Raw genomic sequence first — 17,055 nt, forward strand, 5'->3', positions numbered from 1 at the left:
CCATTTCCATGCCAAGCAGGCTGAGAAACCACAGAAGTGGCACGCCCTGTCCGTGGACTACCACAGTGTCCGCTGACCCCATAACATGGGGCAGCCCTTTTTTCCCTTTCCACATCACTCTCTGCACCACTCTCTGATTGGCTGCACATAAGCAGTCACACAACCAATCACATTCAATAACTCTGCATCTAACTCTGTCATCACAATTCAGCACTTTAGATTAACTGTTCATTACTCTGAGTACAAGTCTCCTATGATTGCAAAGCACCTACAGCTAAAACTACTGTAAAACCTTCCAATATTTCTCCTTCCAGATTCATCCACATCTACATACATCAATACAAACTAAAGGTATGAATATTGTGTGTACAGTACTTTTGCAACTCTTTTATAAGTGCATATGAACAGGGTACCTGCCAGTGACCTTGCATAATCTGCAACAAAAGCATACTGTCATTTCTCCCATCTCCTACAATCAAGTTCAATTGCAAATCTGTCTGCTTTCCAAGTTTTAATTTACCCATATTACTCATTGTAATATGAAAACTGTTATTCTCTTATTTCCTTCTGTAATTTTCACAACCACTTACCCCTTAACACACTATTTTGAAATTCCTAGAATGCACACAAAACGGGAAAACCAGCTTGTATCTTGCCAAAACATTGCAAGTACATACATTGGATGCATTTAAACAGATTGCATGACACTTGCACTTTTTGCAAAACCAAACAAATACATGCGTTCATTCAGAACAATGCTAATAGAAATGTGGATAAATAAGTCACATAGCTGAAAGGTTTCCTTCACCTATGTGGCAAGCTTCTATGCACAGAAAAATGAATGGAATGCCACACCCAAAAATATTCTCCTTTCAATTTGTACATCTGTCCATGCTTTTTTCTCGCCCTACCACAACTTCCACTAATCCATGTCCACACTAAACAGTTCAACAGCATAACATACACTTCCAAAAGTGCACCTCATAGGAGACACTTATAAATCATACTCTAACCCTCTTAGCAATGATGCTGATGCTCCAAAATCCTCATTCATATACAAAGCTATGCAATTTAACACATACAGTACCTCTTACTGGAAAGAAATCCTTCTGCAAATGTTACTAATCTATTCTTCAAGTGAAATTACTGTGCCATTAACACACATATGTACTAACCTCCTTCTTTCACAATTGCAGTGAAGACCACACTCCTGAAAGCCAGTAGTGTCTGAACTACAAGACAGAACCCAGAAGAACCTACTCTTTACATCCTAAAAAGTAAGTGCAATACTGTTGTAGTGTTCTGACTGTTACTCAAACAGTGTAGTATTCTTGTATTGTAGAACAAATAATGATATCAACCCTACAGCATTAGATTCAGTATTACTGATTGCACCTCAGCAGGTGCACACATTGTATTGTCATCTGAACACCAGAATAGTAACACACATATATGAGAATAGCCTTCCCAACCTGAAGTAACAGCCCTTTCCACAATCACACACATCTACATGCATGCATACCCTCATACTCAGACACTCATGCACAATGCACACATACATTGCACAACGTCCCAACCCACACTTTCTTTTTTTTTCCAACAGACACCAATGAATGCCTATCAAAAAGCAACCCGTAGAAAGCAACACAGAAATAGAGCAAATCAAAATAATAGTGTACAAAATAGGCATCTGCCTCTAGCAGAATGTATACTAAAAGTTCAAACGAAACAGCTAATACAGTCACTAAGGTAAACTAAAGCAGCTCTCAGGAAAGAAACTTTGAATCCTCTTTCAAAATGTGAAACTAAACAGAAAGGTATTAAGAAGACTGCAGCTACCACCTGTGCTAACACTGCACCTATAAATCTTGATGTAGCCACAAGTAAGCATACCAAAAACATGAATTTACAAAGTCCTTCAGAACATTATAAAAACAGGGAACAAGTCATGTTCAACCCTTAAAACCTACCACAGGAAACTAATTCTAGAAGCTCTCATGGACAGTGCAATCCTTCTCAAAAGGACATTATTTATATTAGTTTTAAACAGAATGAAACCACTAACAAAACTAATTACTAAACTACAACAAGGATTTCTAAAAAAATGGAATATCAACAAAGATGGCTTTGCAAACATCTGTGCAGGTGAGTGGAGTCACACCACCATCACAGAACCATATTTCAATGAAGAAGCATACAATCAAAAGCAAACAAAGCCAATTGACTTAAATAGCAGTGGACGAGGGTACGAAAAGGTTAACAATACCATCATGGAACAAGAAATGCTGCTCACAAAAATATCCCCAGCAAACTTAGCATCAAGTCTCCATTCCACTGAACCAATATGTCCAGTCTCCAACTGGCCGTGCACAACAACGTGTAACGTACGCAAAAAATCTTCCACATCTTTACGCCAGTTCCTCAATGAGTATGTGAAAGGCAAAGACAAATTAAAAATAAAACTATTACAAACTATGGACTCCTGTACATTGCACAAATACACAGGACTATGAGGTCATTCATTAGTCTGCATTTCTGGACCTACTTGCAAAAGCACATCCCATCATATCAACATGTTAGGAACACACCATTCAACTGTAAGAAATCTCTTTCATAAACTGTACTATGCCAAAAGTCCTGCTTTAGCACTGGACAATTTAAATAACATTCTCCTACATGGGACAGCCAGAGTACTACTCGAAGACATAGAGCACATCCAAAGAAAATATTTTGGAAGTGAAACCCACTTACAAAATTCAATATCTTTAGAACAGAATAGCAACAACTTTACAGATGGCAAGCTTCTACTACACACATACAAAAAATAAATGCTAAAGTTTAAAAGCACATCTGCTGAAGTACCAAACTATGTGTGGGTGTGTTGTGTTGCCGCAGGACCTTTTATAAAAATAGCACAAAAACTGTAGAGATAATTTTCAAAATAGAAGACAATGAAGAATTCAAGTGGTTCCAATTAGCTCTCTATTTTATGGCAGAAAACAAATACGAACTGACTAAGCCCTCAATGGCAGTAATTGAGATACTGATACTGCACTGCAAAACTTGACAACAACCAAATACCTTCACATGCTATAACTAATAACTTGGAAATATTGCCACTGCCAAAACCACTGCAACAACTTAACTTGTATGAGAGCATTATAATTCAAACATTGCACCCATTTCAAGCAATAATACGCCTGCATCCAAAAACAGCAAATCTACCTCCCTCTGAATTACTGAAAGGTATTTGTGGCAAAGTAGTTTAATTGCCATTAGATCTCAAAGAAAATGTAAACACTCTGAGAGTGCAGCGGCCAATGTATCACTCTTTTATTATGTTAGTTAATGGCGTACCTACAAAAGACAACAATATTTCGCATCAACTAGTGGACTTAAATAAAGTTAGAGAAGCCCTGCAATATCTAAAAGACAACAATGAATACTACAAAGAAAATAAACATTGTAGAAATCCTGAGGGAAACCACTAAAATAATTCAAGACTGGTCGGGAACTGTCCCATTTCAACTTCTCGATCCTGGTACAGCATCCAGTATTTTAGACCATTATACAATTCACCCACTGCACTCCAAAGGCACCATAGATGATGCACTGGAAACTTATCAAATGCGGCAAGCCAAAGGATTGCCAATCAGTGTATGGGAAAAAAAGTGTAGAAGCACAAGCCTTTCCCCTACTCTTTCCTACTGGAAAAGGAGTAAGGTACGATGAAAGACTGACACAAATAACAGCATCAGAATACCACTGTTTACAAATGTATTCCGAAGACCCCAGATTCAAACAAAACATTGAATACATATTCGACCTTCTCTTTGAAAGCGAACTAACACACATTGAAATCAGGTACACATTTTCAAAATATTTCTGCTATGCAATAACTACAAAAGGTGCATGAAAAAGATGAAGTTTTACAGTCAAGCTTACAAATTGTTTAGCAAACATGCATGGTACAAAAGAATACGGGTTCTGACGACATGCAGAAGTACGCTGTATGATAAGGAACCTTGGCCCACCCACATGGTTTGTGACATTAAGTTGTGCAGAGTATGCATGGGAAGATTCGGACGATTTCCTACGCATAGCAAACAAAAACAAAACAAATATAGACATAAAAACAGCAGGAGAACTCTGCTCTCTTGATCCTGTAAATCTATCAAGATACTTCCATCATCGCTTTATTGCCATGCTACACTTCATTTGTAATAAAACAGTTCCTCCCCTCAGAGAAGTGCAACAATTCACTTGGAGAAAAGATTACCAAGCCAGAGGAGCACCACACATCCACATGCTTTTGTGGATTAAAGATGCTCCTAGATTTGGTCAGGACACTGATGTCACTGTTTTGCAGTTCATTCCGAAATATTCCACTTGTGAAATCCCTTCACAAACTACACACAGTGACCTACATGCATACATTTTACAATTTCAAAGACGCAAGTGTGGCAAGTACTGTCGGCGCAAATATATAAACAGAGGGAAATACTACACCAAATGCCGCTTTGGTTTCCCTAGACCAGTTTCAACGACAGGACAAGTGAACAACTTTGTGTCTTCAGTTAGACATAGGGCATGATCACGACTTTGGCGGTAATGCCGGCGGTATTACCGCCAGCGGTATTAGCCCTACCGCTGAACTCCCCGGCGCTAATAGGGCCGGATCACGAGTTCCGCTGTAATGTTAATCCCCATTCCCAATTTAGCCCATTCGGGAATGCCCCATTCCCCATTGGGCTCAATGGGGAATTTTTACACTCTTACCACCGGCGGATTTCCCGCCAGCGGTAATAGCGCAAATTTTCAGCAGATTTCCCCCCAGCTCAGAGCTGGGGTGAAATCTGCCAAAGTCCTGATTTGGCGGACCCTTAAATCTGGCGGTAATAACGCTACCGCCGGATTTAAGGGTTACCGCCAAATTTGTGATCAGGCCCATAGTGTCAAACGCAAATCACCTAAGAACACATACTGCATAAAAAGAACAGAAGAATCAAAGTACATTAATGATTACAATCCTCTGGGACGACATATCATCTGACAAAACACTGTCACAGAAATGGTACAGTTTTGGCATAAAAATGCTCTTGCATAGAGAATGTGACTGCTGTGACGCCGCAGACCATTTAACCGTCACTGCCTTGTACATAGTATGGCTAAGCCTTGGTCCTGCTAAATCCAGAAAAAGAGCTCTCAAATCATATGAAGACATAGAAACAATAGCCAAAATCGATCCCAACAGCCAAGACATTTTGATAAACAACTTAGACACATACTACCCAAACAGGAGTACCACTTTGAAACCATCTTTCTATACCATGTAGCCCAAAACTTCACATACAAAAATATTTAACCAGATGAGAAGAAAGGTAGATACAGAGCCAAAAACTGTGAAGGCAGCCTAATGAAACTTACCAAACACAGCCTAATTGAACTGTATTACATGGCCCTACTACAACTTTTTAAACCATGGAGAAAAGAAGAACATTTATTAGATACGGATGTCTCCTATGAAGATGCTTTCAAAGCAAATGAAAGCACTATAACAGATATACATTTTACGCAGTCCAAAACCATGTTAGACAATGAACAGCAACAAGAAGAAGAACTCCAGGCACACCTAAATATAGACACTCCTGACAGCAGTCATCCCTCTCTAACAGGAAGACAAGAACCACTTGGACAGCCAATCATAGCAAATGAGGCTGAATTAGCCATGACTGAAGTAGAAAACACCATGTGCCAGTATGAAGGGTGCACAGAAGACTTTGCTATACTCAAATTACAATTAAACAATTAACAGCATAACATTTTCCTAGAAGTAACTAAATAAATTGAAGACATAAGTAGAACAAAGGTCATCCCCAGCTCCTGGAATATGAGCTACATTATCCCTATTTACAAAAAGGGAGACAGATCCTTGCCCTCAAACTACCGGCCTATAGCCTTATTGGACTCTGACTCAAAGATATATTCAAGCCTTCTCCTCCAAAGGATTGAAAAATGGGCTACTAGCGAAAAGGTTTATTCATCATCTCAATTCGGTTTTAGAAAGGGTATTGGTACACTAGCAGGAGGAATGTTGATCTCCTTGCTGCAAGAATTGGGTTGGCAAAAGGGCACAAGTCCGGTATATTTGGTGAGCATGGATCTGTCCCTCGCCTTCGATAGAGTGAATCGAATTACTCTATGGAAGAAGTTGGCCTTAATGGCACTCCCGAGTGACATCTTGGATACCTTGATCCATTTACATGAAGGATCAATGATTCGAGTCCGCTTGAGCAATGATGGGCGGCTTTCGGAGCCAATCAAGACATCGAATGGACTCCGACAGGGGTGTATTTTTGCCCCGACATTATACAATATATATATACATTTGATATAGGCCCGGCACTCGAAAACGCTGCCTTTATACAACCAAATTTAGAAGGCAATAAATTCTGTTGGTGCTCATACACTGATGACTTTCTGTTATTTGATAGATCACCGGTAGGACTCCAGCGTATGTTAGGGGCATTTGCTGACTATATGGCAAATAACGGCCTAGTGGTAAACCCATTAAAATCACACATTCTATGCTTTAGCGGAAAAAGATCTTCAATCTCTAAAAGCTGGTACTTGGACAAATCCAAATTAGTTATTAAAAATGCAATGATTTATTTGTGTTTCTTTGTAAATGCAAAGCAAATAGTGCTCAAATATTAAATCACTATCTATCAAAAGTCAATGTTTGTAGCTCCCAACTGCGAGTAGTGGACCACAAATTCAGAGGATTTTCTTACACTCCTGCCATTAGACTTTATAAATTAAAAGCTTCACCGAAAATACTTTATGGGAGTGAAATCCCATTCATTATGGGTAAACTGGATGTGAGCAGGCTAGAGTCAACTTTGCTCAGAAAATATATCTCTTGCTTACCGAATTGCGTCCCAATAGTAGTGATCCGTTACAAATTTGGACTCCAATCCTTAAAAAGTATTGTGGAGTGGAAATGCTTACAATCATTTCGGAATTTAATTGTCCAAACAGAAAACAATCTGTATAATGATCTCTCAGTAAGGTTGAAGCAAGGTAGTCTGAAATCAACATTTCTATTGAAATTGATGGAAATATGTAACAAATTGCTGAGTCGGGCAGGTGTATCTTTGGTAACACTTATCGTGAATCCAAAAAAAAGTAAAACAACTTTTACAAAATATTGATTGGGCAATGACAGTCCAAAAACTAACCCAATTCAAGCTATTTGCTCATATGGTCTCGTACTATAAATATATGGGGTCTATGGAACCATACTTGTATCTTTTTCCCAATTGAGGGTGCAGAAACTGTTTCTTAAGATTCAGACTCAATTTCGTGCTCACGGGAGAAATAGTTGCTGTAAGAACTAAACCAGTGAGCTCCTCAATAACCTGCAGACACTGCAATGTATATGCGTCTAAAGAAACGTTGAGACATTTGTTGCTTGAGTGCCCTGCTTTATTGTCTAGGAGATTGTCTTATTTTTCTAGATTTGTGTCAGATGTATCTTATGTGGATCTACAACTAGTCTGGAAATGCATATTATTCGAAAAGCAAGTTCCGCTGCAATTGGCAGTAATCAGATTCCTGAAAGACGAATGTGATTTATCATAAACTGGTTATATAATTGGACCGTCTTTTTGTAGTGATATTCATTCTTAAAAACATTTTTTTTTAGTAATCAGTAACACGTCTAAAAGTCATGAATCATCTCTTTAAGAGTTATGAATTTTGCACTCTATGAGTATTTTGTATATTTTGGATATCTTGAATTGTTAAACTGTTCATATGGAGGATTTTAGCTTGTCTGCTATGATACAGTTGTACGACATAGCAACTAAATATTAATATATTAGAATGATTTTAAATAATGTAGTTTGATATTATTAGTTTAGGTTCAGTTTGCGTGTACTTCGTCTGTCTTACTGCTCAATACTGTTTTTTTAAATTCTATTTGGACTGGAATTCTGTCAAATATGGTATAAGAAATTGTTTACTCATCTGTATATTCTTTTCCACTCTGTACTGTGATTTTGTGTTTAAATTTCGATTGTTCACATTTGTAAAGGTTTTTTTAAAGCCATATACAAATAAACAAAATAAATATTTATTGGATATGCCAAACATGGCGCCTCATTAAACACTCCTTTAACCTGGCCACAGCCTCACTTTGTTTCTTTTTCCATTTCGAGGGAACACCCTGCTTCAGTAATCTCGATAAAGGATGAGTAATTTCTGCATAATTCTCAATACATTTCCTGTTGTAACCTGTCATCCCTAAAATACTCTTTAACCCTTTCAGATTAGTGGGATCTTTTAGTTTATGAACTGCCTCCACTTTCTTCTAATGCAGGTTTAACCCATGCTCGGTCACTTCATGAACTAGGAATTTCACCTTCTTTTTACACCATTGTGCTTTCTGTAAAGATACTTTTTCTCCAGCCTTCTCTAGCTGGCTATGCACATGCATTTGGGAGTGCTTTGCTCAGGAATATCCCAAACTCACTCCCACGATAGACATACCCAATAGGTGTCCAGGAAAAAGCATATTGTGATTTGTCAAAAGAAAATGCAAACTCATTTTGAATATCTTCAGCCAGTGATACACACCAGTATCCAGCTGTAAGGAATAATGTGGTGAATACCTCTGACTTGTATACCTGTGCGTGACATTATCGTGGCTTGGGCACTCGTGTCAATAATTGAGATAGAGTCGGAAGCGGCTGCTGAGTTCCTGAGTTCTGTGTGTGGTAGCAAGGCACAGCGGCTTCACACTTTTGATACGTTTTGATACATTCATTACGTTTTAGGCCCTTTCCTCTAACAAGTACGAGAGCAGTAGAGGACGTCTTGGATGCTGTCGGAGCTTCCGAGCTCCAGTGTTTGAAGCGTTGGTTGAAGCAGAGGAGACCACAGTTTATTGCGGAAGAGAAGCAGGGGACAAGTGGACTAACTGGAGGCAGAGTGGTAGGTGACAGAGTGTACCACGAAGTATACTGCCTGCAGGACTCTACAAATCATGCATAGCATGCTTCCCAATTACCCCATACTGCGGATTACCTAATCCATTACCCAACTCATTACCCAACCCACCATGTTATTATCAACTATGGGGGCTGACTGCGGGCCAAGAGCCTTCGAGCCCTGTGCAGTAAATTATAAAAAAAGCGCTTGAGCTTTACTGAGCTTTAGCAAAGCTGTGTCGTGGTTGGGGGATGTAGAAGTATTAGAGAACGGAGGACGGTGGATTATATTTGGACTGTAGTTGGAGAAAAAAAAAACAGGTGGCATATAGGTGGCGTATAGTGCTGTGCAGCATGAAAGCGACAGATTGAGAAAGAGAAACATGACATACAAGCTAGGTTTCAGTAATTGACAGTTAAGCACGTAACTTCATTCAGTCTAAACATTAGTATTTCTAGCCAAGCTTCAGAGACAGTTATCTGTTATGGGGAACACGGGGCATCGGCACAGGGAAGGATATAATGTTCTAGCAGGGAGACATTCCAACTAACGTTATCTGTTCGCTGCACTCATGGGCTAAGGGTCAGACAATTCTGAAGCAGAGAAAATACCATCCTTCGTGAAGGAGCACCGTTAGTTGCATATAATTCTCATTTAACTACCTTTTACAACAGTACTTGCAAGACAGGCTGGCACCTTGGCTGCTGATTTTTTGTTGCTTATGCACAGCTTCAAGGCTTTACTGAATAAGAAAAACAATGTATTTCAGCAGGGTTTCACATAACTGTCTATGTTAGCATTTAGAGTTCAAACTGTGGCCTCGCACCGTGTGTGGATCTGAAGCTCAGAATATATTTGCAAAACATTACAGAAAAGAAAATGGCAGGCATTTACAAAATGAACTTCCAATCGTCACATTCAGGTTTCTTGGTTTGCAATGTTTGTCACATGATGCGAATTGCTTCTGGCCAACATACTATTCATACTATTCGGGCTATGCGATTGCATTTACAGTTTTACAAACCCTCCTTTTGGCCATAAACCAATAGCATCATCATCCAAACATTGCGTCCTCATCAGACCAACTGTCACTTTCCAAACTACCCTTGTCGCTATCATAATCATTATCAGAAATATTGATTGCCATAAACTCTTTGATTATTTCATTTTCATGTTTGAGACCACCATTTATCATATGAGGTGTGGGCTTCACAATCTTTGTACTAATTATCTGTAAACATTCATTTATAATTATGGAACAAATAGCTGGCAAACATTGTATGCAACAACAGCATAATATGAGGATACTAAATAGCATAACCAAAATTGCAATTAGTTTCCATCCCCAGGATCGTAACAGTTTCCAGAACCATGAACTCAAATTTTGATTCTAGCTACCTGTGGTAAGATGGATTTCAGAATTTAGGACGTGTAGTTTCTTAATTGCTTCAAATATTGTAGGGGAGGAGTCACTTACAAAAACATAGCACGCTGATCTCACTAAATTGCATACACCTCCACAGTCAGCCAAAATAATGTCAAGAACCATTCTATTCTGAAGCACAACTGTCCTGATTGCTTTTTGTTCAAGTGTCATGTTGTACAGTATGTCAGTGGTTCCATTCATTGTTTTTTTCTAACACCCTGGACAGTTATCTAATATTCCATGAAATTATTGCCTGTCCCCAAAAAAGGCATAAGGTATTTAGCTATGTCCCCAAAAATGTACTTAGCAGTATCATCTCATTGTGGCTGGGATCTGGATATTATTGCTATTTCAGAGGTTGTGGCGAGAAATACACCAGGTAAAAGTATCCCTAAATAACAGGTACCTTTGCAGTTTCTAGGTAACCATGGATAAGCTTGGTCCCCGCACACATAATACACTGAACCTCCTATATATAATGGTTTCTCTTCCTGCTCAAGTACATCAGTATTCATACATCTGGTAAATGTTCCCACAGGGTGGCAGCATCTTTACCGCAAACAAAATGGAACAGAATGTGGACTATGGTTAATCCTATAGGAGGGAGGCATGGCATCTTTGTTCCCAACCGGAGCCATTTTGAAAGTAATTAGGAACTGGTAAGGCCTAGAGAGTCTATCAATGGTACTGGTCAATACAGTGTTCATTTTGCTTTTATTTGCAAGCACAGAAAAACCCAAAGGTGTCAATACCAATCTTTCAAATTCATTTATGTTCATTCCAGTGACACTATCATTCCATTTCCCAAAAATAGAGCTCTTAATGATGCATAACAGGCAGTACTAAGGGGTAGAGGATGTATCTAGAAACCCATTCCTCTTTCCCCATGCTGGGCTAAATGCGAACACATCCAGCAATAGGATCGATATGAGATAGCATGTGTCATATTCATAATCAGTAATAGAGTATTGTTATCATAACCTTTTCTGTGTTTAACATATCATGGAGGAAGAGTGTAAGAAAGCACATGAGCTGGGTTTTTCATAGTGGGAGCATTGACAGTGGGCAATAGGGTGTTAATGGGATGTATAGTTTCTAAGTACAAAAACATTAGAATTAGTGTAGATGCGATACAGATAGATATGATGATCAGGAGCAGTTTAGTCTTCGTAGACCAGGTCTTTCTCAGAGCATATTCAATGGCAGTGTCTATAGTTCTATTAATATCTTCATCAGTGCAGGCGGCAGCAGGGGCGGATAAAGGCATGATCTATAAAGGCTTCTTTCAAAAATTTCTCAGCGTCTGTCGAAAAAGTCTCCCAGGGCGACACACTTTTAATCAGCAGAGTTCAAGCAAGTTCCATTCAGCCTGCGTAAAATGGCAGCAAGCTGGTGTTTACCTCAAAGGCTCTGAAAAAGCAGGAGCAAGTATCAATATAAAATGTTCATAGTGTCAGTACCTTTTCCCCCGCTTGTCCACGCTAGGTTGCAAAGCCCTTCACTTTCAATGATAGCACCGCGAAATCGTGTGTCAAAGATCTCATCCGATACAGCTCATACACTCCCTTTCCTTAGGCCTCTGTTTCCATCTCCGTCCATGAGCCAGAAACAAAGGCTGTTTACATTTACTTCCGAATTTGTGGACACAAATTGTACCTTAAAGGTCCAGGTACAGTGTGATAAATAAATAATGTACTATCATTGTTTGCAGCAGATGCAGAAACAGTGCCAATCGGCAATTCAGTTGGTGATGATGAGGCAGCAGATGAACATGGTAGAGGTAACACTGATGTTTCCATTTTCGTTGCAATCTTCCCAGGCCCCTTCTCGGGCTCAGGAAGTAGTTCTGGCTGAATTTCAGCGATGTCTTTGTGATCAATAAAGGCTGGTTTACTCTGGAAGTCAGGATTATCTGGCTCTTTCTCATGTGGCAAGGGAAACTGTATTCTTTTTGTGTGCTTTGCATGAATTAATGCTTTCAACTGTTTACTCGAACTGCAGTCTGTGTGGTCAGGAGTATCTGACATGGTCCCTTCCACTGCGGTGCAAACAAATATTTTCTCTCCAAGTTCTTCACTAGGACCCATTCCCCCAGTTGTATACAATGTCTGGGGCCCGTGTAACTGATAGGAACAGCCTCCTGCTGATGAATCAAACACAAGTTTTGAGTCAACTGTTTACAATATTCAATTAGTAGTAGATACTCTATATCTTTCAATCTTTTCATATGTGGCACATTCCATACATTGGCTGGTCTTCCCATGATTATTTCTTGGGGGGAGAGACCAGTCCTTGCTTGCACAGACATGCGCATGGACAATCTGGCTAATGGTAATGCATCGGGCCATTTCAAATTACTTTTGGTGCATATTTTCGCCAGCTTATTTTCCAAGATACCGTTTTATCGTTCTATAAGACCGGCACTCATCGGGTGTCTGGCTGAATGGAATCGTTTCTCAATTTGGAGGCCTGCACACATCTGTAATATCACAGCTGCTATAAAATGTGGGCCATTGTCTGACCATATGACACAAGGTAGCCCAAACCTCGGAAAATATTCCTTTAACATGGATTCTGCTGTTGACATAGCTGAACAATCTTTCAGGGGATAGGCCTCCACCCATTTGCTAAATGCACAGACCACTACAAGGACATATTTAAAGTTGTGGCATCTCTCCATTTCTATAAAGTCAAAATGAATGACCTCAAAAGGCATTGAGGGAGGACCAAAACGTCTTACTGGTGTCACTGTTCCCTTTCCAATTTTATGTTGTAAACAAGTCATACAATTTTTAACCAATTTCTCGGCTGTTTTCATAATTTTGTCATTGTATCATACAGACTCAAGGTGCGGTTAAATCTTTTTCACACATATATGTGTTGGACCATGGGACATAGTAACCATTGCCATAGCATATACATGTTTTATTTCCTCAGGAGTGTCTTCTGCTTGTATTTCTTTAACAGTCCCAATTCCATCCTCTTTCACACCCTCTCTGTTGTTTGAGCATACATTTTTGTGTGCAAATCAGTGGCAGTTTGTTTCGCGATTCTGTCCGCAAATGTGTTTCCCTTTCCTACATTACATGTTATCTTTTTATGAGCGTTGCATTTCATTATTGCTAATCGCTTGGGAAGCGCAAGTGCTGACAACAGTCAAACTATTAAAGTGCCATGTTGAATCTTATTTCCATGTGACATTAGAAAACCCCTTTCAGCCCATAATCGGCCAAAATTGTGGACCACCCCGGAAGCACATTGACTGTCAGTGTATAAGTTCACACTAAGGTTTTCAAAAATTTCACATGCTCTGACTAAAGCTATTATTTCCACAGCTTGCGCTGAGTTATATGGGATTTGTTTGTTCTCTACAATAGTTTTCAGTGTAGTATGTCAGCAGTTGATATGCCATTTGGTAATTTAAAACAATAGCCATCACAAAACAGTTCTCCATCTGGCTCTTTCAGGAGTATATCGGTTAAATCAATTCTTCATTTTTTCTCTTGCTCAGTAATAATTAAGCAATCATGTGATAATTGTTTCTCTCTCCCTTTTTCACTTGGAGGGGGCAATAACTCAGCTGGATTCAAAGAGCAACATCTATTAATTTGAATATGTGGTGCAAATAGGATTGATTCATACCTTGTTAGTCGGACGGATGTGAAATGTTGCGACTGCATTCTATTTCAAAGAACCTCTACTGAATGGGGTACCATCACGGTTAAAGAGTGACCTAAAACCATCTCTTCAGTTTGTTTCACTGATGCGGCAGCAGCAGCAAAAGCTCACAAACAACGTGGCAAAGCACATGCAACAGGATCCAATGTGGAAGAGAAATAACCACATGGTCTATTTCTGCCCCCGTATTCCTGAGTCAAAACAGCCAAAGCACATCCATCATTTTCATGTACAAAAAACATAATACACTTCTCATAATTTGGCGTGCCCAAAACCGGAGCTGAGCATAACCCAGCTCTGAGCAGGTCAAAAGCTTTTTGACACTTCATCTTCCATGGCAAAGGTAAGGTAACATCCTTCTTTGTCAATGCCACTACGGGTTTCACAACCATAGAGAAATTGGGAATCCACTGGCTACAATATGAAGCCATGCCAATTAAAGCCCTGGCTTCCTTCTGCATGTTTGGAATAGGCATATCAGATATGCTTTCTATACGTTTTGGTGCCAATCTTCTTCCCTCCTTCAATAGGAGGTAGCCCAAATAGGCCACCTCCTCTCAACAATACTGGAATTTCTTCAACAAAGCCTTGCAACTGTGTGCCCACTAAATGTGTCACTAATAAGACATTACTTTCTTTGAAAATATCTTCTGAATCTGCTGCTATAAGCAGATCGTCAATATACTGCAATAATATACAGCCTGTTTGTAACTCAAGCATTTCTAGCTGTTCCTTTAATGCTCTACTGTAAAAACTTAGACTTTCAGTGTAACCCTATGGAATACGTGTGAATGTGAATGAGCACCCTCCTAATGTAAGTGCAAACAAATATCTACTGTCAGGATGAAGGGGAATACAAATAAATGCGCTTTACATATCAATGACACTAAAGTGTGATGCAGAAGCTGGAATCATAGTTAAAATTGTGGTGACATCGGGGACTAGCGGAAATTATGGAGCAACTTGTTTCCTTTTTAGTTTCCTTTCCCTCTTCCTGTGCCATCCTGGAGTCTTTCATTCTTCTCCTCTTTCGTGCTTTTCTCTCCCTCGATCTTCTTCTACATTTATGGACCTGTTGCCCAGATTCTTCCATAGTTTGTTTCTGTTGAGCCTGAGTTTCAATTACGATCTCATCTAACTGTGGCTGCACTCCATCTCCATCCTGATACCATTCTGCCACATTCGCCCGTGTTATGAATTTCTTCGAGGACTGATTCCGATAGAGGGTTATCATCAAAGTCCGGGTTTTGTTTTTCCTCTTCGACTCTATCTCCCTCCTCCCCTAGATCTTGCGGGCTCCTTTCCAATTGCACCTGAATGGCTTGCAGGGTCTTCATACTCAAGTCTTCTTCTTTCTTTTTTCTGGCAATATATGCCTGTATAGCTGATAAATCCAACCCCTGTTTAGTTAACTCTAAACAGAAGTCATTTAACGAAGGGGTCAATGAGTTGTTTATGTTGTTGTTCCACCCCACTATGTACGAATCTAGATTTGAGACTTCTTTTGTTAGTTCCAAGAGAACCCCAGCCTGTATCTGGACCTCACCCCTTATTTGTTCAAATACTTACACCAGGGAATTTAATACAAAATTGAGTGCTGAAAGAGTGTTTTCATTAATTTGTAGTCCTGGCTCAGAATGTACTGAGATCCTTGATGATGGGGACTTCTATTGTGTTTCCATTTCTTTTATAGCTCTTTGAAAATTCATCTGTAACCTTGTGAATCTTGAATATTTGGTCTTCCATCTTCCATGAAAACTTCAATTGCTTGGGGTGAATCTTGAACCAATTCCTGGGTATTTTAGTTAGCCCTATCTGATTAATCCAGAACATGGTTAATGAGCATAATATCCCCCTCATTTACACTCCTACTTTTCGTTTTCCCAAAGTGGTCATCGAATTTCCTTTGGATCTTTTTGGTGGTAACTGTGAACTCAAGGCCCTGCTTCTAGGAATAAGGCAATTGTTAAAATTGAATATGCCTGCAGCTGAGTATAAAAGAGAATCTACAACTCTAAGGCAGAATTATAAGCATTGGTCAGTAGACAGAAAGATGATTCGCTTACAGCAGGATGGAGAACAAACGTTAAGGTTGTTGGGTAGTAGAGAATCAGGAGGTTTTGGTCAGTGATACGTCAGCTGCGGGGGAGTACAATAAGATCACACTGTAATCTGGTCTCAGAAAAAGGGTGGGTGGATTATCTGTCAGAAGCCTTTGCTAATCCTACAGAAACCACCTTTTTAGCAAATAGAGAGGTGGCCTCGAACCTTCCGTTGGACTCTAGTGGAACTTACAGAGAGCAGCTCAAAGTCCAAAGCAGTCGGCCCCAATGGGCTAACTTACCAAGTAATGAAAAACAACCCTCCTCTCTGGGCAAATGTATTGCTCAGACTTTTCAATGGGATTCTGGAGAGAAAAAGGTTCCCAATCTTATGAAAAACGGCTATTATCATCCCACTGTTTAAGGGGGGGTTATCGGTCGGTACCAGGGAATTACCATCCAATTGCCCTCCTGGACATCGAGAGTAAGCTGTTTATGATAATCCTATTGGAAGTGGTAGAGAAATGGGCGAAAGAGGCAGAAATACTCTCTAAATTCCAGACGGGATTTAGGAGAGGATTATCCATGTCTCTCAACGGTCTAGCATTGTATATCATGAGTGAAAATACAAGTGGAGGGGATGACAAACAGTTTTTTAGGCCAGGGTGGACTTCTCAAAAGCATTTAAGCAAGTAGACAGACAGTGGCTATGGTTGAAGCTAAGGCAACAGAGGGTATTTTGTCAATGTTGGTGGAAATTTACAGAGACACCACAGTAAGAGTCCGATTGGATGAGAATGCTCAGTTATCAGAGCCCATAACGATAGAAAGAGGGGTGCGCCATGGATGCATGGGGGCACCCCTCTTAAAATATTTGTATCTGTCAGATGCAGGGGAACACATGAAATCATCAGC

The sequence above is a fragment of the Ambystoma mexicanum genome, chromosome 3p, assembly GCF_040938575.1.
Source record: "Ambystoma mexicanum isolate Mex_15411 chromosome 3p, UKY_AmexF1_1, whole genome shotgun sequence".
NCBI lineage: Eukaryota > Metazoa > Chordata > Amphibia > Caudata > Ambystomatidae > Ambystoma > Ambystoma mexicanum.